Here is a 23,198-nt window from a genome sequence, read left to right on the forward strand (position 1 = left end):
CATGAGTAACAACTATATATATGTTCACCCCAAACAGACACCAACCTGGTTAACAGGAAAAACAATACTCCTACTTAAGAGTGAACACGCAAGCTATCCTAAAAACTGTAGACTGGAAGTGATGCTGAGAGAGTTTATAGTCATTTAGAAGAAAACTCACTCATGGCAATAGAATAAAAGAGTAACAAAAGACAGTCATCTGGAACAAAAGATCATTTGTTGTATAGAGTCATAATGAAGAACTGTAAAAAGAGGAAGCATCTAAGTATGGCATGCACAGACTACAAAAAAAGCATTTGACAGTATCCCGCATTCATGGATAAAAGAGTGCTTACAAATGTATAAGATACACCCTACACTGACATTATATAACAGCAACCATGAAATAGTGGCAAACCACTTTGCAGTTAAGCCATGATAAAGGCCAATTATTATTCCACGGATAAAAATTCAAATGGGATATTCCAGGTTGACTCTTTATCACCACTGTCTTTTTCTCTTCCCATTAACCCATTAAGATGTCTACTTAACAGATTAGGTCATGGCTACAGTTTGGCTCCCAGAAAACTACAAAGTGCAAAAATTCCTCATCTTCTTTTTGTGGATAATTTAAAACTGTATAATTCATCAGATGAGGAACTGAAAGCACAACTGCAAGTAGTCAAAACTTTCTCAGATGATATTAGAGTGTCAATTGGTCTTGATAAATGTACAAAAGCAACCTTTAAAGCAGGAAATTTGCAAAACAAAGAACACATCAACAAGAATGTGATATAAAAGAACTTGAGCAAGAGTGAGTGTATAAATATTTGGGAACTGATGAAGGATCAAGATTAAAACATGAACAAATGAGAATAAAACTTAGTAGACTAAAATTAATACTGAAATCAGTGCTGACATCTAGGAGCAAAGTCCAAGCTATAAAACAATTTGCTCTTCCAGTCCTAACTTACAGTTTTGATGTGATTTACTGCTCACAAAAGGTGGTGGATCGGAAAACAAGAAGGATGCTTCATGATTATCAAATGATTTATAAAAATCAGTGTATACCAAGACTGTATATTTCCCATTCTGAAGGAAGTAAGGGCCTCCTTGAAACTGATTACATGTATAGATCTGCAATCATAGGACTGCATACATATCTGCTGACTTCACAAGACCTAAATGTAGTGAAAGTTTTAAAACATGAGGAAAATAAGTCTAAGGTGACTTCCATGTTTATTTTAGCAAAAGCTTATCGGAGTCAAGCGGGAATGAAAATCAAACTGGAAGTAGATAACAATCAGGCAGCAAATGAATGGGCCATAAAACTAAAGAATGACTATAAAGTGAAGGATCAGATGAGATGGAAAGAAATGTGTAAAATGCATAAATACAGTTGCAAGTATAGAAAACTCTTGGAACAACCTCAGGCTGGTCAGGATCAAATGCAGAAATGGTTAAGAAAAGGTGTATTTAAACCAAAAGACGAAATATTAATATTGTTGGCTTAAGATAGTGGACTATGTACACGGTGGTTTACAAAGTCCATTGAACATGCGAGAGAAACAGACAAATGTAGGTTTTGTAAAACAGAATTGGAAACAGTTGCACATCTTGTTGCTGGTTGTGATATACTGATAGCAGAAGGAATGTATACCAAAAGACATAATAATGTGGCAGAACTGTTGCATTGGGGATTGTGCAAACATTACAATGTTGAAGTAGCTGAAAAACATTCGAAACATGAGCCACAAAGCATTATAGAAAATGATTACGTTTGTATCACATGGGATCACCCATTGTCAACAGTTCACAAAATAGATGCGAGATAAACAGATATAGCAGTCCATGAAAATAAGACTAAAGTAGCACCGATCATTGAAGTTGCTACACCCAGTGACTACAGCGTCTTATGTGCAGAGAGACACAAAGTCATAAAATACCAGGATTTGAAGGCAGAAATGAGGGCAGTTTGGAAAAGGATACCCAGACAATTCCAATAATAGGAGAAGCAAAAGGTCTTACAAAAAAGAATTTACAATCATACTTTGATATGTTACCATTACATGTACCTCCATATGAATTGCAGAAGGAGTCAGTACTGGGCACATTGCTGGTGCTGTGAAGAGCACTTCTGGTTAACATCAAAGATTGAAGCAATACTAATTTCATGAACTTTAATCATACTTTGACTTAAGAATGGGTCCATTCCCATCATGGTATTAGAAACCCAAAATACTATGTGAAACTAAAAAGAGAGAAATCGTATTTTGCATTATGCCACATGCAGAAATGTAGGTAGCCTCCTAAAATTACCATGGCATGGCATAACGAATGAACTCCTCCTGGTTACAACTCCAGTAGTTTTTTTATGTTGCATCAGTTATTGGCAGGGCAGTGAAGCCATTGCCCTTGTATTAGTGTACCTTATAGTCATACACATATGAAGCTTATTAAACTTTAATCACCATCATCATCATCAATCAACTTTTTTTTCCCATTTTCTACACGGAGTTGGGTGTCATGCCAGTTGTCACCATCTATCTATTCAATGTTGCTCTCCTGCCTTCTTCATCATGCCTGCATCTTGCAGGTCTTCTCTCACACAATTCATCCACCTCTTTGCTGTAAACCCTTGTTTCCTCTTGCCTTCTTCTTGTCTGTCCCAAATCTTCTTCGCCAGATTGTCTTCTGTTCTTCTTCACATGTACCAGAACCACTGTAATCTGTTCTCTTTGACCTTTTCTGCAATTTTAGCTACTTTGGCTGCTGCTCTTATGTCCATATTTCTTCATCTGTCCCACAGTGTGAACCCTACTACCCATCTGAGACACTTTATCTCCATCACCTCAAGCTTCTTCAGCTGCTCTACCTTCACTGCCCAGGTTTCTGTACCATACAGGAGTACTGGTCCCACCACTGTTTTGTACACCTTATGTTTCCACTTCTTTACCATTCTTTTGTAATATACTATACCTGACACTCTGTGCCAATTGATTTCAGCTCCTCTGATTCTAGCTTTGGCCTCCTCATTCAGACTTCCCTTCTCCTCAACCACCCTTCCCAGATATTTGAAGCTATTAACCTATTCCACTATTTTCCCTTCTGTCAGAAATCTCAGCTTCTTCTGAACTCCCCCATTTGCTGCCATTACAACTGTCTTATCTGTACCCAGTTTCATCCCATGTGCCTTCAGTTTTGCATTCCATTCCTCTATCCTTTGCTGAAGTTCTTGGTCAAAGTCTGCCTGTAATGCTATATCATCTGCATACAGCAGCTTTTTTGATCTGTCCCCTCCAACCTGTTTGCTAATGTAGTCCATCACTAATATGAACAACAGTGGGCTCAGAGCTGAACCTTGGTGCACATCCACTCTCACTGAGAGCCCATCTGTGAGACCGAACACTGTTGACACTTGAGTCATTGGGTCCTTGCGCATAGCTTGCACTAATTGTAACAATATTTTTGGGACTTCTGCAGGACTGCCCAAATCAGATTTTTTTGTCAAATGCTTTCTCCAAGTCTAGGAATGTCCAGTTGGACTCTTTCCTCATCTCTAGTTTCTGCTCAACTAACTGTCTCACTGCAAACATCAGGTTAGTTATACTGCGTCCTGATCTGAATCTGAACTGCTCATCTCCCACTTCTATGTGTATTCATTTATCAATCAGTTTATTTGTGCTATCTACTGACTTACCTTAAAGAAGATGATAGAGTGCCTCTGATGTCTTGTTCTTTGCTATTGTACCTCGTTTCTTATCTTCTCTTTTTTTCTATCCCCCACTTTCTCCTGCATGCCTTTTTTCTTTTGGTGACTTTCTGTACTTCTGTATTCCAACACAAGCTTTTCTTATGTACATTGTTTCCATACCTGGATCAGCCACATATCTGTTCTGTAGTCCTCACGCATGCTGTTTTGAAGCACTGCCATTCTTCTTCAGCTCCACCTATTTCCTATTCTTCTTAGGGTACTAGAGCCCTGAGTAATTCCTTGAACTGTTGTGCTTTCTTTGCAGTCAACTTCCAGGTCTTCAGGCTGGTCTCTGTTGATCTTAGAACCTTTTCTGACCACTGTTTGCAGCTGATTGTGGCAACCAGTGGTTTATGCTGTGGGACAACTGTTTCACTGGGGATGAATTTGCAATCACTGATTCTACCTAGTGTCCTGTCCTTACTAGAATGAAGTTTATCTGAGTTCCTTGTTGGCCACTCTTGTGTGTTATCTTGTGACTGCCTCTTTTTCTGAACCATGTGTTAGCTAGAATCAAGCCATTTGCCAAGCAGGAGTCTAGAATGGCCACTCCTTCTTTATACCTGTTGCCCTACCCATGTGGATCCAGGCAGTCCTCATATCCTGTTCTGTCTGTCTCGGTATTTGCATTCAAGTCACCCATTATCAATGTTGTCCTGCTTTATCTAGTAGGTCCTGCAACTGCTATCTGAATGCACTATTTTCCTCATTATCACAACCCTGCTGTGGGGCATAAGCTGAGATTATGAATACTGCCCTGTCATAGGCTGAGATTATGAATACTGCCCTATCATAGGCTGAGATTATGAATACTGCCCTGTCATAGGCTGAGATTATGAATACTGCCCTATCATTGGGCTGGAGTCTGATTGCCATGAGTCTGTCATTATTCTGAAGACATTCCTCATTGCCTTTTGAAGCTTCTCGCAGACACCCCCACAGTACTGAATTTCCCATGCCTACTAACTGCTTGCTGTAAGCCTTACAACACTGACTCTGGTTATTCTCTCATAGAATTTAGTACTGAAGAAGAATTACATGTTTCTGTCACATACATTTTATTGTCTAAGAAGTTTCACAATCATCTATCAGAGCATAAGCACATCTGCAGAGTTCAGCTGGAGCATTTGCCTGATAGTTTATTGAGGTAAGGCCATATTACAACTCCATTACACAAATAGGCTATAAGGTCGGCAGCAGGAATAGTAATGGGGGTGAGAAGAGGAGCAGAAAACTGGAAGCACTGAATCTGTTGTACTAGGTGATGGCTAGCAGTACAGGTAAGGGACCAGGATATGGGACATATTGATGAGTAAGCAGACTGGAGTGGGAGGTGAAGGAGCCTAGGATGGTATAGAAAACAGGGTGTAGGGAGGAGTGATTGGAGAGGACAAGGGGGGGTAGTAAATTATGATAAGTTAAAGTGAGGAAATGAGTAGAGTGAGCATGGGAGAAAGCTAAGTGGCAGGTAAAAAAGAGCAAGAAGAAACAAGTGCAGGGAAAAATAGGCTGAACATATGCAGAGAAAATCAAGTAAGACCCATGACAGAGTGAGGCAGGTAGACAGTTGCAGACAGGAATCTTCAACATGGAATATGGGGGAGGGGGGAGAAAGGTGGTGCACATTTTGTGAATGTAACAAGGAAGACATCAGTAGGGGAGTGAGAAGTAGAAAGAAGATCAGTAGTAGGGAAGACATGTAAGACAAGTCAGGACACAGAGCAGGGAGATGACAGCAGGGGAGAGGATTAGTAGTCACGGTAGTAGAATGATGGCAAAGGGCAAAGGGAAAAGGGTCAGTTGCAGTACAAGGGGGGGGCACTGATGTGAATGGTGGGGAAGGCCACCGCAATGCAAATGGAGTAAAAAAAAGACTGCAGGTAGGAAAAGTAATTAAAAGGGGGTAATAGGGCAGGAAGTTGGAGTGATGCATTATAGAAATAAAAAAGATGGCTTTGGGAAGAGTTTTGGCAAGAATCCAGGTTACAGAAGAACAGGTTTTAGGACTTAGTAAGATACGAAGAAAATGGAGAAGGTGGTCCCCAAGGAGGGGTGAATGCATGGTGTGAATACAGGAATCATCTGCACATGTGAAAATACAGCGAATGTAGCAGAAGCAGGGTAAGCATGTGGACAAAGGATGCCATAACTGCAGACCAAAGCTAATATTACCTGAAGCGTTACTTGTGTCAGAGGGAAGCAAATAGAGCAAGGACAGGACTGGGGAGTATAATGTCAGGTTGCCACAGTGAAGAAAGGACAAGGGTACTCATAGTTGGATGCAGGAATTCATGACATAGTCCACAGTGCTTAACACTGTGTTAAAAATATGTCTCTGCAATCATTAATTTAAGATGGAAGAAGGAAATATGTCAAGAAAGCAAAAGCGAGAGCTAAGTATACAGACACTATGCTGGGATGGAAGTAGACACAGAACCTAGCAGAGCATCCAAAAGTCACTTGGAGAATGTCCAGGTAGTACTAATATTTGATACAAGCAGAAATGGAAGGAAGATGGAACGCTACAGATAGTAATGCAAGAGGAAAGGGTAGACATTTCTGACACTTAAGAAGCTTGGGCCAGTGACAGAAGAAATACTGCTGTATGTGGACCCTCTCCATCAATCCATGAAAGTCTTATTAATGAATGAAATACTCTGCATTTAGCTGACCATCCAGAGTTTTGTAACTAGATATTTCAGTAGCCTAGCAAATTGCAGCTACCTGCTATATGCTAAAAGAGGAATAAAATAAAACATAACTATCTGATTCAAGGGATACTGCAGATGGTCTTGATAAACAAGATGAGAAAAATGGCTCAGACAAGTGAAACTACAATCTCCTGAGTTGTAGGGATGATCCTAATGTTTTGTTATGGACAATCCTGAATAAAATAAAAGGAATAAAACTTGCTTGGCATGAATATTTTGCAGGTACAATGACATACTTCAGGAAATACTGTAGACATTATATCAAACCAACATTCTAATGCATCCAAGTGTTAATTGATAAGAATGCAGAGCGAAGACAAGACTGATGTTATCAGAAGCCAAGCATGATTCCATAAAGAAGTAAATACTGGATTACAAGGATCATACCTGTCAAAAGAATTTATGAACTAATAGGGTACAGGAATCACTGGAAGGGTGAGAATGTCTGCAATTTGACTAGTGCTCTTACAAAATGGACGAAAACACAGGAAATTGAGATCAGGCCGGGTACAGCTCATTGCACTTCATGGCAAACACAGCAAGGTGGATCTCATCTCTGAACCACATAATTGTCCATTGTAAGTTAGGCACACTCTAGGAATGAATATTTATATACTTAAAATCTGCTAAAACTATGTGTAGTCATACTAGGAGCTTTTGCAAACAACACTCCTCAAGGGAGACCCATAAGATGCCAGTGATGTTCATTCCAGTAATCAAAGTCTGCATTATTCTAACTCATGACTCTGAAAATTGTATTTGTGGGTGGCTCTCAATCAGTTGAAGACCCTGCAGCAGTGCTACAAGTTGTTCAGGCACCTTCTCAGTAATTAGAGGTAAAAATCCATGAAAGGTGTCCCTATATGAAAAGGAAGGCACTCTCATGGAACAAAGGGTCCCAGCACTAGGGAGAAGGATGTCAGGGGAGTATTTTGTATTATTTATTCCATTATTTAAGTGTCAGACAATTTCATAGAGAAAGGCTGCTCTGGCTATTGAGACACACAGAAAATTAGTTAAGTAGAAGAACCTTGTGTGGCTGGGGTGCCTTCTGTGCGGAGTCTGCATGTCCTCCCTGTGGTCGCGTGGGTTTCCTCCCACATCCCAATGACATGCTGTAGGTGGATTGGACACTTTAAATTGGCCCTAGGTGTGAGTGTGTGTGTGCCTTCTGTGGAAGGTTGAGCGCTGGGCTGGCAACTCGACACCATAAAACTCCACTGCCAATCATGAGCGGACAGGTGATCTGCTGTGGCGACCCCTAACCGGGAAAAGCCGAAAGAAGAAGAAGAAGCTTATGTGTGGACATCTTCTTGCAATAATTATTTTGATAATGGTGACAGTGTTCTCTTAATGCTGGATATTCCTTTCCATATTGCTAATCAAATTCTATCCCTAATTCTAGAGAAAATGTTAGTAGCCAATAGATCGAGTGTAATGTTCCTACTCAGCCACTGTAGCTAGACAGCATGTGCATATAAGTACTGACTACGTGCGAGAACAGTGCCATTTTGTACAGTCGCCAGAGTGAATGCAGTTATGAATAGAGATGCACATGCGAGTGTGTTTGAAGTAAAGAGTGAATCATTTAGCTTAAATATTTGTTCTACTTACAGTTCTTGACATGTTTATGTACAATAAATATCTTGAACCCATACACTGCTTCATTATCTCTTTTGAATCAATTTTGAGACAAGCGACATGGTGCCAGTGGGATCTAAAGTTAAAGCAACACACAAGCCATGAAGCACACAGTTAGAAATGGAGGAATATACTGGAGTGAACTTGCAAAGGTTCTTAAATTCATTTAAATGATTTTTCAGTCACAGAATGTATAGCAAAGCATTCAAAACATTCAAAATAAATACAGAGATAAACAAAATGTCCAAAATTGTGACATACTGATAAAAATATTCGAAATAAATACAAAAGTGTTAGAAACATTTTCCAAAATGTTTAAGGTGTGCAGAAAGGCTAAAACAACTGCATTTTTTCACAATGTACTAATTTTTCGCATTAATTAAAGCTATTTGAAGTGTCCGAAGTTTCTGAAATGTTTGTAGTGTTTGCAGTGTCAAAGTGAAGCCTTTTCAAAGAGATTGCTGTACATTTGTGCATAATTACAAGTACCTGGTCTAAGCTTATGTTTAAATGTATTTTGTTGATATGGCAGATGAATTTTGCAGACCTGAACTGCTGGTGTTTGATAATAATATTGAATTGGTGAGTGTTTGAACAAGAATATGCTATTTTCATGCAGGCTGCTTTTTCTGATAAAGACAAACGTACAAAGGCGTTCATACTTCTTAATTTAGCAGGCTCAGAAGCCATTGAGAGAGAATACTCATTTATGTATGCACCTGCCAAGTATGCAGGGGAGGGGGAGAATTGCCATACTGTGATACAGTCTGAAAATTGGGAAGACCCCGAGTGCTTAAAATGTAAATTTACAGAAATTTGTAACCCTCAAATGAATATTACATGGAAAGGCATATGTTTTACACAAGAAATCAAAAGCCTGGTAAAACTATAGCAGTATACATTACTGAGTTGAGAAATAAAGCAAAAAACATGCAGATTTGGTGAATTGCTAGATGAGCTGATAAAGGACAGACTTGTTTGTGGTGCTACTAGTGATGCAATGAGAAAGATTTTGCTTTGAGACGGTAATTTAACAGCAAAACCATATAGATCTGTCAAATATATGAGTTTACAGAGAAGCACACGAATATGCTTACGAATGAGAAAAGCATGACTGCAGTTTCTTTCAGTGCGAGTGTTGATAGTGTACAACATAAAGCTAAGCTAAAAAAGAGATATAAGCCGAAGGGCAAGGCAGTACCCAATTTCTACAATAAACAGAATGGAGCCACAGCACCTAATCTTATCGCTAATTGTCGTAATTGTGGAGGTAACCATGAACCTAAATGAGAAAAGTGCTTAGCTTTTGGTCAGCAATGTCACAAATGTAAAAAGTGGAACCATTTCAAAAGTCTAAGTCTAAAGTGGCACATGCTTTTAATAAAAGAGAGCATCCAAAGAAGCAAGTAGCTCAGTTAGAAAGCTGTGAGCAATCTTTCTACACTGATGGTGCCTCTGTGATTAATGAAACTGTTAATACAGTAGACAATCAGCAGGCAGCAAAGAGTGAATTATTTTGTACTGTTCGGATTAATGGAAAACCTGTATAACAAAGTAGATACTGGATCCAAGTGTAATGTTATATCAGCACAAGTGTTTGCCAAAGTGAAAGCCGATGAGAAACTTGATTCAGCAAAGTGTGCAAAGCTAGTTGACTATGGTGGTGAAGAGATTCAGATGGTGCAGGAGTTTTCACATGCCATTCTGCTGGGAACAGCTATGACTTGCAGTTTTACGTAGTCAAAAGACACGTGCAGTCACTGTTAGGTCTCAAAAACAGTCTGAGAATGGGACTGGTTTCATTTAATAAAGAGGTCCACCATAGAAGTCTGAACAACCACAATAGTTTTACACAGAATATTTTTCATGAATATGCTGATATTTTCAAAGACAAGCTTGGCAAACTACCAGTCACATATTCCATGAAGTTAAACCATGAAGTAAGCCCAGTTGTTAGAACAACAAGAAAGGTTCCGTTAGGAATGCAGAGTAAAGTAAAAACAGCACTAGACAAAATGATAAATTTAGGTGTGATAACTCCAGTAAAATAATCGACTGAATGGGTATCCTCCATGGTCGTAGCTCATAAGGAAAGCTCAGATGCTATTCGAATATGTATTGATATGAGAGATTTAAACAAAGTGCTTAAACATCCTCATCATCCGATGTGCACAGTAGAAGTAGCATCTCTCATGCCAAATGTTACTATTTTTTCTGTCTTAGATGCAAAAAGTTTGTTTTGGCAAATTTTGCTGAATCACAAATCTTCATTGTTAACTACTTTTCAGTACACCATTTGGAAGATACAGTGGATTGGACACACCAAATTGGCCCTAGGTGTGAGTGCGTGCATGTGTGTGCCTTCTGTGGAAGGCTGGGCGCCGGGCTGGCAACTCGACACTGTAAAACTCCACTGCCAATCATGAGCGGACGGTGATCCGCTGTGGCGATCCCTAACCGGGAAAAGTTGAAAGAAGAAGAAGAAGACTTTTGAGAATGCCATTTGGGATAAATAATGTAAGTGAAGTCTATCAATGTGCGATGGAGCAAATTATTTCAGGTTATCCATGTGCTATCATAGTAGACAACATTACTGTAGGGTGCAATGGTGAAGACAAACATGATAAAATCCTCATGAAAGTTTTAAATCATACACGGGAAGTTAATCTTAAACTGAATCCTCAGAAATGTAAATTCAAGCTGCAAGAAGTTACTTATGTGGATCATTTGTTTACTAGTTCTGACTTACAACCAGCTCCATCTAAGCAAGCAGCAATTCTTGAGATGCCACTTCTAGACAATGTCACATCTTTACAACATTTTCTTGGTATGCTCAACTATTTAGAAAAGTTCATGCCAGACCAGAGTGAGCTTTCAGCACCATTACGTGAGCTGACACACAAAAATGCAAATTGTCCTGGTTGGAACAATACCAAAGAGCATTTGATGTTCTGAAACAGAAAATTGCCAATCTACCCACTTTGAGATATGATGTTCATAAGCCAGTAACTCTTTCGTGTGATGCTTCAAAGTATCATCTTGGTGCTGCATGTCTTAAAGAAGACATACCAGTAGCCTCTGCATCCAGAACTTTAACCCAAACTGAGATGCAGTTTGCACAAATTGAAAAGGAGCTTTTGGCAGTAGTGTTTGCATGTTCAAAGTTCAATGATTATATTTATGGCAAACCTGTTCAATTAGAAACTGATCACCAACCACCTCTAGTGGCAATTCTAAAAAGCTTATACATTCAGCTTCAGCGTGTCTGCAATGCATGATGTTAAAATTCCAAAAGTACAATTTCAGTATTGTTTATACAAAAGGTAAATATTTATACCTCGCAGATGCTTTGTCAAGAGCACCCAGACAAATCACAGAACAGCATGACTTCAAGGTCATGGAAGACATGGAAGTCAAAAATCTTTCCTCATCACATCACGACACACAGATTTAGACCCTATTCTTCAGAAGCTGATGCATGGCATCAATCAAAGATGGCCAGTGCAAAAAAAAAACAGTCTACCATTTGACATACAGAAATATTTTCCTTACCGAGACAACCTTGTGTTGGAAGATGAAATCATCATGGAAGGTCGTAAAGTAGTTATTCCTTCAATGTTACAACAGGAATATATCCAGATTTTACATCATGAACACCCAGTGTGGGAGACTTTAACTACCCTTCAATAAACTGGACTGCCTATATCCACAATGTAAGATATTCCCAAAAGTTAATTAATCCCTGGACCAGACCATTAATAAATCCATTAGAGGGCATAATATTCTTAACCTGGTCCTTAAGAATATAGCTTTCATCATCATTATCATCATCAACCCTGTTTTCTCAATTTTCTACGTGGGTCGGGGTGTTGTGTCAATGGTTGCCATCTTTCTTGATTCAATGCCACTCTCCTACCTTCTTCAACACTCACGCTTGTAACAGGTCTTCTCTCATGCAATCCATCCACATCTTTGCTGGATGCCCTTATTTCCTCTTGCCTTCTTCCTGTCTGTCCCAATCTTTTCATCAGATTGCCTTCTGCTTTCCTGTACATGTGCCTGAATTATCATAATCTGTTCTGATTGATCTTCTCTGCAATTGGAGTTACTTGGGCTTCTGCTCTGATGTCCCCATTTCTTTATCTGTCCCACAATGTGAATCCCACCACTCATCTCAGGCACTTCACCTCCATCACCTCTAGCTTCATTACTTTTCAGATTATTTATCATTCTTCTGTCAGAAATTACCTCTACCAGTCTCTGCCAGCTGGCTGGAGCATTCCTGATTCTAGCTTTCAACTGCTCATTCATACTTCCCTTCTTCTTCACCAGCTGTCTCAGATACTTGAAGCTGTCAACCTGTTCCCCTGTTTCCCTTCTATCTCAGTTCTCAGCTTCTTTTGATTTCACCCATTTTTGCCATTATAGCTGTCTTATCCGTACTCAGTTGCATCCCATGTGCATTCAGTTTTCATTCCATTCCTCCATCTTTTGCTGAAGTTCTTGCTCAGAGTCTGCCTGTAATACCACATTATCTGCATACAGCAACTTTCTTGATCTGTCCCTTCTGAAATGTTTGCTAATGTAGTCCATTACCAGTACAAACAGCAGTGGTCTCAGAGCTGAACCCTGATGCACACCTGTTACCACTGGAAACCCCTATTTGGGACTGAACACTGTTTCCACTTGAGTCCTTGGGTCTTTGCACATAGTCTGCACTAATTCTATCAATGTTTCTGGGACTTGCAACTACCTCTGGACTGGCCAAATCAGCTTTCTTAGGACTTTGTCATATGCTTTCTCCAAGTCTAGGAATGCCCAGCTGGACTCTTTCCTCATCTCTAACGTCTTCTCAAACATTGGGTTAGGCATGCTACATCCTGATTTGAATATGAATTGTTCATCTCCCATCTTACTTTCTACTACTCTGTCTATTGTTTTATCAACCACACTCTTTAGAACTGTCAAGCAGTGTGACTGAAGTTTGATTCCTCTATACTGCCCACAGTTGTTGGTGTCCCCTTTGCTCTTGTACATCAGCACTTGTATGTTTATTCTCTAGTTATCCGGAACATGCCTTTCTCTCCATACTGCTATGAGTACCTAAAGAAGCTATTTCTCCCTTATCTCACCCAGCATATTGAGCTTATCTGCAGTGACCTCATCTGAGCCTGCTGTTTTCTTGACTTCATTTTCCTTTGTGCTGTTGTTAATTTTTCTATGGTGGGCTCCTCCTCTTCTTTAATCATAGGCTGTGTCTGAGGCAGTACAGCTTCTGTGGGGTTTTGTTCTTTCAGAAGCTGCTGGAAGTATTCCTTCCATCTACCTTTGATGTCTTATAGACTGGTGAGTAGGTTTTTGCTGGCCTCCCTTATTAACAGGTGCCTGATGACTATCTTCTTTACCTTTCTGTCTTTCCCTTGCAACCTGATAGAGTTCCTTTCTGCCATCTACTGAGTCACTTTCCAGAAACTTCTAGAGTACCTCTGATGCCTTGTTCTTTGCTATTGCAACTCTTCTCTTAGCCTCTGTGCTAGTCAACCAATATTCCTTCCTAGATTGGGCCATCTTTTCTATCTCCTACTTTTTCCTTCACTCCTTCTTTCTTCTCATGACTTCCTGGACATCTGCATTCCACCATCAGCTTTCCTTATCTACCTTATTTCTATACGTGGCTCAGACACTTATATGTTATATAGTCTTCACACATGCTTTTTGTGGTGCTACCATTCTTCTTCAACTCCACCTTTTTTCCTCTTCTTCCTGAGGTGCTAGAGTCTTAAGTAATTTCTTGACATTCTGTGCTTTCTCTGCAGTCACCTTCTAAGACTTCAGCCTAGTCTGTGTTGACCCTACAGCCTTCTCTGACCATTGCTTGTAGATGATTGTGGCAAGCAGTGGTTTATTCTGTGGGATGAATGTTTTATTGGGGATTACTTTGTAATCATTCATTCTACCCCAGTGACATTTGCTTACTGGGTGGAAGCCTACTTGAGTTGCATGTTGACCATTCTTGTATGTGATCTTGTGACTATCTCTCTTGCTGAACCATGTGTTGGCCACCATCAAGCCATTTGCCTGACAGGGGTCTAGAAAGACCTCTCCTTGTTTATTCCTGTTCCCCCCATCTATGTGGACTAAGGCAGTCCTCATATCCTGTTTTGTTTGTCCCAATATGTACATTCAGGTTCCCCATTATTAACACCAATTCATGTTGTCCTGCTTTATCTAGTAGGTCCTGCAACTGCTAACTGAATGTACTCTTTCTCTTGCTGTCACAACTGATTATGAATATTGCCCTATCCTTAGACTGGAGTCTGATTGCAAAGAGTCTGTCATTAATTCTGATGACATCCATCACTGTCTTCTGAAGCATCTTCCTCACCATAACTCTCACACCATTTCTAATCTGTCATCCACCTGAGTCATACACTCTGGATCTCAAATCAAGTGTCTTTGCTTCTTTGCTACGCTGCCCTTCCAACTAGTCCCCTGGATACAGAGGATGTCCAGCCTCTTCCTTACCATCACGTCATCTCCTTCCAAGCTGTGTCCTGTCAGTGAACTTACACTGAGTATAGCACTTCTTTGTTAATGTCTGGCAGGTCAATTGGTTTTAGGTCCAGCTTTTTGATCAACAGAGCTATCCTAGGTAATCCACGACAGGCAACTGGACACCATCCAACCAGTAGCTTATTTACCCAGGGCTACTGGGCTTTATTGCAGGCATACACTGGCCAGCTATTAGCATGGATCCCTGGCATAAATCTGAGTAGGTCGGGTCCTAAGCCCATTTATCACCAGCAAATACCTATGCCCATTTTTTTGATGACATTATTCAACATGACTGATTAACATAGTGCCAGTTTTCATACTGTCAAGTGTCTGGCCCTGCCATGGGGCACAGTCCTTTATTTGGGTTCTCCTGTCTTGAGAATATTGACCACCACAGCTGATGCCCAAAGTGGTTGGTCTATACAACTCTTTGCCTCTATAGACAAAATCTAGAGTCTATGCTGTTGCCCACAACTCCATTCTTGAGTAAATTTGAAGTGGAAGCATGTTTTAAGAGGTGAGAAGAACCCCACAGAGACACAGGAACAACATGCAAACCCCATACAGGCACTGGCTGGAGGTCAAGCTAGAACCTTGTTCCTTGTGCATGGGAGGCAAAGACATTAACCATTTTGCTATTCCCCATGTATCTCTTTCCATTTTTAAGTCAGATCATAAACTAGTTACCTTCTCCTTTCAAATCTCTAATCCCATTGAAACCAATATCTCAGAATTCAAGGACTTCAAACATATTAATCTCATCAAATTTTATGATAAAGTTTCAAATTTCATTGACAGAAGCATCATCCCAGATATTGCTATGGCAGATAGCTAAGTTGTATGCCTACTTAGATAAATAGATAGAACTGGCAGCCCCAATCAAATATAAACAGAGCCATAGCTGGCTCATCTGGCACCCACTGCCCCTCCCTGAACTGGTGTCCCTCAAAAGTAAGCTGTGGTCTTCAGGCTCCTGGAAAAGGCTCTTGCCTCCACCATAGTGCCTTTTTAGACAATGCCATGAGGTCAAAACTACCAACATGAAAATTTCATCAAAACGTAAATTAAAGGTTATGCTGCTAAACGCTAGGAGTCTAAACATGAAACTGCACTCATTGCAAGCATTCTTAACCCTGGAAGAAGCTGACATTTTTGCATTCACAGAAACCTGGTTCAAAGCTGCAGAGAGCACCCCAGCCATACCAGGTTACTCATCCTATCATTCATTCAGACCCCAAGCTGTGGGCAGCAAAACAAAAGGAGGTGGAGTTGCAATATATATATATATATATATATATATATATATATATATATATATATATATATATATATGTATACAAGACATACACACCTCTAGGCTGGTCAAACAGTATGATGCACAGGAAATACTCCAGGTGAAGTTAACAATTGACAAGATCCCTATTCAAATCATAGCTAGCTGCAGGCCTCCAACTCTGACGCAAGATGCCCACTCCACTTATCTGGACCTCTTCAGATCTATCAAGATTCAACCTTTTATCCTGATTCTGGGTGACTTTAACTATCAAACCATAGACTGGAAGAAATACTCATGCCAAAACACAAATGCCCAGAGATTCCTTGATTTTGTCAATGCAGATGCCTTGGACCAGTTGGTTGACACTCCCCCACAAGAGGTGAAAATATCTTGGACTTGCTATTAACCAACATTAGTAACTACGGCAGCATCCCTACAGTGTCATCAGCCCTGGTAAGATCCGACCACAAAGCAGTCACTTTCGAAGTCACCATCACCCCCAACACCCCCCCCCCCCAGGTAGGGTCAAACACAAAAACTTCTCCAAAGCTGATTACAACCTCCTGAGGGAAGGTATAAACAGCTTCACAGCCCCCTCCCCCTCCACAGAAACTGGAACATATGTCCAAACTTACACCAAAGTACTATATGAGCATTTATTTAGCTGCATAGAATCAGGAATACCATACAAGATGAACTAATTCTCCTCAAGGAAGAGTATACCTGTCTGGTGGACATCTACAATAAATAAACTCTATAATAAAAGGAAACAATTGCTGTCCAAGACCAAAAAGGAGCAGACATCTAATTGGAAGCAATCTCTTCTTAGCCTGAATAAGCAAATAAGAGCACTAGTGAAATTCTCCAAAGCAAACTTCAAGTCCAAACTGGCCACATCTACTAAAGACAGTCATAAGGCTTTCTTCACATATGTTTGTAATCTCAAGGGAAGCAAGCACCCAAACCTGCTCATAACTGGTGGTCAAGGACACCACATGCACAAACCCTGTAGATGTATCCAACCTGCTGGCATACAGGTTCAGTGAAAACTTCACTCCTCTGTGCCCCCATCAATAAAACAGGACATCCCCAGTACCTGCCACCCTCCCCTTATCTCTAAGGAGCAAGTCATCACTACCCTCTCAAAGGCAAAAAATACAGCCTGCATGGGACCCAACAAGATCCCGGGTTGCATCCTACATGAACTCAGGCAGGATCATGCAGCGCCATTAGGCACCCTATTCAACCAAAGCCTGAGTACCGGCTTCATCCCAGCTGAGTGGAGGACAGCTACTGTCATCCCTTTGCACAAAGGTGGAGCATCCACCGATCGAGGAAATTATAGACCCATCAGCCTAACTAACCTGATTTGCAAGACCATGGAGCAGATTATCATGGACCTCATTAACAAGGACATTGGCAACCTCCAGGCACTTGATCCCACATAATTTGTTTTTTGTCAAGGGGAGGTCATGCCTGTTAAATTTGGTTGACTTCTTTGAGACAGTTACCAAGGCCATAGATGAGGGGAAGACAGTGCACACAATTACCTTGACCTGGCCTAGGCCTTCAATACTATTTCCCCACTCAAGTATAATAGCTAAACTCTCATAATTAGGCATAAATCCATATGCTACCAGATGGGTAGCAAACTGGCTCACTGATAGAACTCACCTAGTCAAAAATGGGGAAGCCACCTCAAGTAGTAGACCCATAACAAGCGGTGTACCCCAGGGATTGGTCTTGGGGCATCTGCTGTTTGGGATATACTTCTCAGACGTGTAGGCCAAAACTAGTGGGCTATGGCTGACCAAGTTTGCAGATGACTGTAAGCTGGGCACTGTCATCAATTCTCCTAGTGATGTGGACATCTCCCAAGAGGGAGTCACCCAAACAAATTGACTGGTGCCAGAAACATGGCCTCAAACTTGAATGCCAAAAATGCAGCATCATCCCTTTTGGGGAAAATGATGTTCCCACAAATTATCACATTGATAATAAGGCACTAAGCATGCAATCCGTTGTGAAGGACGTGGGAACCCAGGTTGATAGAAAACTGATTTTTGACCACCATATTGCCTCCATTGTATGGAAAGCTTTCTACATGGCCCACCTCATTAGTAAGGGTATCTCATCCAGAGACAAGGTGGTCATAACATCCCTGTATTCTTCCCTTATAAGAGCGATTATTGAATACAATACCCCTTTCGGCGTGTACCTCACAAAGCACATGCAGGAGCTGGAGAGACCACAGAGATTCCTCACCCAGAGAATCCAGGGCCTCAAACATCTACCCTACACAGATAGGCTAAAAGCCCTGTCCCTTTACTCAGTCTTCTATAGACTCCTCAGAGGTGACCTCTGCCTGGCATACAAAGCAATCTCAGTCCCCACCCTGATGGGACTGCTGCATATCCGCAGATCAAGCTCCACTTGAGTAACCCACACACAAAACCTCAACCTGCTCTGTGACATCAATAGGACTTGTTGGCGGAACAGATTTTTGTCCCAGAGACTACCTTTTTTGTAGAATAGACTTCCTCTCCACATAAAGCAGAGTACTTCATTAAACCTTTTTAAGCACATCCTGGATAACTGGATCAGGAACAGAAAATACACCCCTGGGATTCCACCTATGTCCCTGCTGGACAGTGGCATAGGGTGCTGACTTGTTGGAACATGGGCTAAATTTTTTGGCTAGGCTTGTAAGAGCCTCAGGACCAATAGCCTAATATTGTCCTATGATCTTATGATCCTATGAACAAAAAAAAGCCTCAAACTGGCTGTCCTCTCTACTCTCCTAAAAGGAGCACCACATCCATGTTGTTCCCTCATCTAGTATGAGAGCAAAAAAAAAAAAAAAAAAAGGTTAGAATTTCAAAAAAGGTTAGTACTTTGAACTGGCACTTCACTGCAACAATAAAGCTTAGGAGCACCAAGTCTGTATCATGTCCTCGTGTAGCATGAGAGCAAAAACAAAGGTCCATTCTCTGCTCCAGCACTCCTCCCTCTTCTCCGGTGGAAGAGTATCAGGAACCTGTCATGCCCTCATGTTTATCTGAAGAACAACAAAAAAAAATGGATCTGCAACTTGCAATCCCTAAAAGGGCAGCTGATTCCTTCACCCTATCCTAGCTAATGCTTCTGGATCTAAATATAATGGCAAATTTAAAAATAAACCATCCTGGTGGCCCCAACATAAATAAATTCTGCAACATAAGAAAAAAACTCCTTAAAGTATACAAGTGGTCAAAGAACCCTCATATCAAGTATAACATTAGTTAATTTACTGAAAACTAGAAAAATACTGTTAGGTCTACTAAACCAGCCCATGAAATTAGGTTAGCATCTGAAGCTAAGAACAGGTACAGATCCTTTTTAGCTATATTAGGAAGTTAAGAAATAACACCTAACAGTGCTCTGAACTATTTAAAATGGCATCACCTACTCTGATCCTGTAGACATTGCCAACATACTACCAAACAAATTCTGTGCAAATTTTACCCTAGAGATGATTATCCAAATCCCACTTACCCCTGAATCTCTCAGGCCCCCCATCATCACTAAAAAACACGTACTGAAGTTACTCGCCAAGACTAAAAATAAATTCTCTACTGGATCTGATAATATTCTTGGCTATGTAATAGATAGTACTAAACAAGCCCTGGCAGACGTACTCCTAAAGTTATTTAACCTGAGTTTAGCTACTGGCTTTGTCCTGAGATTTGATACACTGCAGAAGTGAAGCCACTCCACAAGAGTGGCCTCACCACTGAGCCTAGGAATTACAGGCTCATGATGAGTGTTAACTGCAAAGCCACAGAACATATTATAACTGACTTGATAAGCTATGATATTAAAATCTCACCGGTTCAGATGGGAAGTCATTTGGCTTTATCATGGGTAAATCTTGAGTATGAATCTGATTAACTTCTTTGAAAGGGTAACACAGGCTGTTAACAGTGTCATGCTATCCACACAGTCCACCTTGATCTACCAAAGGCATTTGCCACCATCCTCCACATTAGCATAGTTAGTAAGCTTAATGCATGACAAATTAGTCCATACATAGTAAAATGGACAACAAACTGACTAAAAGAATGTCCACAGTACAAGGAGGTGCCTCATCAGAAAGAATGAAGGTGACCAAGTGTCCCACAGGGCTTAGTGCTGGGACCTCTTTTATTTAGCCTTTACTATTCTGACAGACAGACTGTGAATCATTATGATGTCTCCTTCTAATACTAAAGCCCTTCAGCAAGAAGTTACTCTCACAAATACTTGGTCTACTAAAAATGAGCTCAAATGAAATCATAAAAAGCACAATATTGTCATATTTGGTAAATAAGCCCTCCACTCAACATACAATATAGACAAAATCCAAATCCAAAATGAAAGTGTTGTTAAAGACCTTGGAACTTGGGTTGATACTTACCCTCTCCTTCGATCATCATGTAATGAAAGCAGTGAGAAATTCATTCTGTTTAGCATAGCTAATTGCCAAGGGAATATCAGCCTGATTGAAAGAGGTAATGTACCCCTTATATTCAGCACTGTTTAGGCCAGTTATTCAATATAATGCCCCCCTTTGGGATGTGTCTCACTAGATAAACCAAACAACTAGAAAGACCCCTGAGTTCCTAACTAAGAAGATCACTGGTTTAAAAACCTTAAGGTACTAAAAATGACCGGAAGCACTGTCTCTTTATTCAATATCTTATAGACTTCTGAGGGGAGATCTATGTCTTGCCCTCTGTCATTAGGGACCTGGTGGTCTTGGGTCTCTTATTTCTCCACAAATCAAATAGTTGCACAATTACTAAAACCAGGCATCTATAGTTTCAGCATCAGATATTAATATCTATAGCATGCACTGCTTGCTCCAAGTGTTTTAATCTGCTTATGATTATAGTTGTAATGAACTACTTTATATAGTAAGATCAGTTATCTGATACTGCATTTTCACATCTAATAGTATCGCCACCAAAGGTTTGACTATAGATTTGAGGTAACAAAAATTATTTCTGCCTGGGCCATAAATATGACTGTCATTGCTGCATTCAGGTCATAATTATAAATCAACCCCAAGAGAGAGTCAAAGCTCATTTATAAGAAGTGGGATTCAAAGCCATGTCTTAATTGGATACTGCTACCTGAAAAGGGAACTGTAGACTGCTTGGTCATTTTGACAACTGTTAAAATTAATTCAACTACCTGATATGGGAGTAAAACCCAAGCCTTCTGTAGTAAAAGCAAGAATGCTACATGCTGAGCTACTAAGACTATAGATAACATAATGATGTACTGACAGAGTAGCAGGGTGGAGTCCCGTAAAAACATTTTAAAAATGTATTCCCTCAGCATTTAAAATTAGCAAAGATGCAAAGAAATATTTGCAAGATGTCTGGCAATAGTATACAAGTCTGGAAGAAATAACGGGTTAATCCTTATGGCTGTCCTACACTGTCAAGTCAACATAGAAGCATATACATTAGAGCCTACTGGAGCTGACTATAACTGCTCTAGTGAAGAGTGGAAGTAGGAGGGTTCAAACAGATCCCTGTAGTATTGCCTTTTGATTGCTGGTTATACAGAGAAATCACACACACACACACACACACACACACACACACACACACACACACACACACACACACACATGGCTGCACTCAAGTTCCTACACACACCCTGATTTCCACACACATATACACTCACACACTCCTACAGCTCCACTGTACTTATCTATACTCTGAGTACTTCCATAGGAGTAACTGGGTGAATACCATAAAAAAACGGAGGTTACCTAATGCTCCTTGATTAAAAATTAATTTGGCTAAGCAGCTCTCTGAACTGATTGGCCAAGTTAATCAGAAGCTGTGAACACTTTTGAGGAAAACACATCACATGACTAATTATCTGCTTCTTCAGACTGTCACATTATCATGTAACTACTCCAGCATGACAACTCTTCATGTCTAGGCCCTCAGAAGGGAGATCACAGGGGCAGAATGGTCGCTGAATCAGAAACGTTTACCACAATGTGGAAATTATCTGACATAAGACTTTCACTTTGGTGTAATTTTGTTTAAATCCCATGGAATGTTTTAATATCTCCTGAATCCAGGTTGTAGGTAATAAGTACTCATATTGTCCTGTGCAAAAGGCCAGCCACGGTGGTGCAGTGGTTAGCATTGCCACCTCACAGCAAGAGATTCTCTGATTCGATTCTCAGCTGGGGTGCCTTCTGTGCGGAGTCTGCATGTCCTCCCTGTGGTCGCGTGGGTTTCCTTCAGGTGCTCCGGTTTCCTCCCACATCCCAAAGACATGCTTTAGGTGGATTGGACACTCTAAGTTGGCCCTAGGTGTGAGTGTGTGCATGTTTGTGCCTTCTGTGGAAGGTTGGGTGCTGGGCTGGCAACTCGACACCATAAATCTCCACTGCCAATCATGAGTGGACAGGTGATCTGCTGTGGTGACCCCTAACCGGGAAAAAGCCGAAAGAAGAAGAAGAAGATTGTCCTGTGCAAAATCTTTGTTTTAGTAAAAACTGCAGGCTTTAACCCTAACTACAAGGGGACAAATAGTATCTCTTCAGGTAAAGACAACATGGCCCACCATGTCAACAAGCTCAGCAGGATAGGCCCTAACATAAAATGTTTCCTTTGTATCAAGTATATCTTGTAAAAAGACAAATCATCTATTGTAGTAAGCCTGGAACCTCTAATAATCTGTCCCTTAATAATATTCTCTTTCAGATATTATAGGTACGAAGTAGGGAAGTGGATATAGGACTTACTAACTTTTTGCTTAAATATTCTAGTGGACAGCCAACCATATTCTATGTCCTTAAGCACTTTTAAATCTAAAAATTTCACACTCTAAAATTTTTAAGAAGTCAGTGGTAATGTTTACATACTGAACAAATTATGTGAACGATAATACTCAGCATTTCAAGCCAGGAAAATACAAACAGTAAAGTGGAATTAAGCCATATTACACTTACAGAACTTAAAGTTGTAAACATAAATACTCCCCAAATCACTCATGACTATAGTTGCAAAATTGGAGGTTACTGCATTCCCACTGCTGCTCTGCCTTTTTAATGATATATTTGTTCCTAAAGCATAAAGAAAATATTTTTCATAGTAGTACGACTCAATGGTCTGGCTTCAGAAAACTTTGCCGCAGTGTGGTAAGTGAATTTGCATGATGTTTGGCCACACTCAAGGAGTATGAAATTCAGAAAAAAACAAGCTGCACAATGTGGATAAGCTAAGCAGCA

Source organism: Protopterus annectens, chromosome 2.part0, assembly GCF_019279795.1.
Source record: "Protopterus annectens isolate FY-2018-M chromosome 2.part0, PAN1.0, whole genome shotgun sequence".
Taxonomy (NCBI): domain Eukaryota; kingdom Metazoa; phylum Chordata; order Ceratodontiformes; family Protopteridae; genus Protopterus; species Protopterus annectens.